Source organism: Limulus polyphemus, unplaced genomic scaffold (assembly GCF_000517525.1).
Source record: "Limulus polyphemus unplaced genomic scaffold, Limulus_polyphemus-2.1.2 Scaffold877, whole genome shotgun sequence".
In the NCBI taxonomy this organism is placed as follows: domain Eukaryota; kingdom Metazoa; phylum Arthropoda; class Merostomata; order Xiphosura; family Limulidae; genus Limulus; species Limulus polyphemus.
Genome location: NW_013666487.1, coordinates 94,656 through 96,168, shown reverse-complemented (window position 1 = coordinate 96,168; position 1,513 = coordinate 94,656). Strand labels below are relative to the sequence as shown.

General features: G+C 34.0%; 1 protein-coding gene across 8 annotated transcripts in view; it reads left to right on the top strand.

The window, feature by feature from the left end:
- The window catches only part of LOC106461000 (epidermal growth factor receptor substrate 15-like 1), an 86,275-nt gene that overhangs the window by 64,004 nt on the left and 20,758 nt on the right, over positions 1–1,513 (top strand). The gene's annotated exons all lie outside the window — the stretch shown is intronic.

Here is a 1,513-nt window from a genome sequence, read left to right as displayed (position 1 = left end):
CAAAGGGCAATAAAATAAAAAAATTTAATTATTAAATAGATGTATACTGTTAAAAGTTTAAAGCTACTTGGGATAAACGAATGTAGTTTCATGTTACAATTTTAAGTCATTCTAGAAAGAAAAAAGGTAATTTAGATTTATTTGATTTTTCTTTTAGTGGTTACGAGGTCGGTCAAATTGACCAACCTTGTATAGAGTTAGGGTAGAGAAAATAACAGATAAACTATAAAGTTTTACTAAAAAAACGTTTGAAATGCATTTAGGAGGTTTCAGGGATTACATAAAGGAAATTTGAGCTTTTTCAGATGAGAATAGTATTTTTAATTTTACATGTAAATTACTTTGCATATGGATAATAAAAAGATTAACATAAAATCCTGATTTGACTGTGATTTGATTTCAAGATTTCCCCATGATAGTCGAACACTATAACTACTGTGACACCCAGTCTTTGGAATCGGATGTTAGCAAATCATTCAAATCCCTAACATAAAGTATCATGTTATTGTTTTTATTTTCAAATGTTGTAATATCTTTCTCTAAACATGATTAGTTAATAATTTAAAAAGTTATATAAAATTCTCACTCGATGGGATTTGAACTTAAGACTTCTGCTTAAGGCAAACCACTGAGCCAATCTGAATGTTGGTAACAGAGAGTCAAGCATTACTGACAAAGAGGTTGTTCTGAACAGAGTGGCTTTTAATATATAGATATTAATCATATACATACATATATATATATATATATCAGGTCATCCCATAAGTTCTGTCCGGATTTTAAATAAAGAAAATGAGTGATCAAATCTTACATTTTATTGAAACTTAATCATCAATGTAGTTTCCATGATTATCTGTGACTTCTTTACATCTGCTTACAAGCTTTTTAATCCCACTACTAAAAAACTCTTTCGGTTTCTAAGAGAAGAACTCTGAAATGTCAGTTTCGACCTCCTCATGGCTCGTGTGAGTTAATCCATTCAAATGATTCTGTAAACTACGGAACAGATGGTAGTCTGAAGGAGCAAGGTTGGGAGAATAAGGCGGATGGTGAATCTTCTGGGACGTGATTTTTGCAGTGTGGGGTCGTGCATTGTCCTGATGAAACACCACTCCTCTTCGATTCACTAAAACAGGTCTTTTTTTCTTTAAAGCCACGTTCAAACGCTCTAATTGCTGACAATTGACTTGAGCATTGATTGTCGCATTAGTTGGCAGCAACTCAAAGTGAATAATTCCTTTGCAATCCCACCAGATAGAGAGAAGAACCTTCTTCGCATGAAGTTCCATTTTCGGTTGTGGTTGGGCCTTTTCCCTATTACTGAGCCACTGCCTACAACGTTTAACATTTTTACAAAAAATCCATTTTTCATCACCAGTCACAAATCTATCCAAAAAAGGCGAGATAAGGTCGCGAGAATGAAGAGAAGAGCAGATCTTAACACGCGATTTGCGGTTCACTTCAGACAATTCACGAGACACCCATTTTCCAAGTTGAGGAGCCTTTCCAAGTT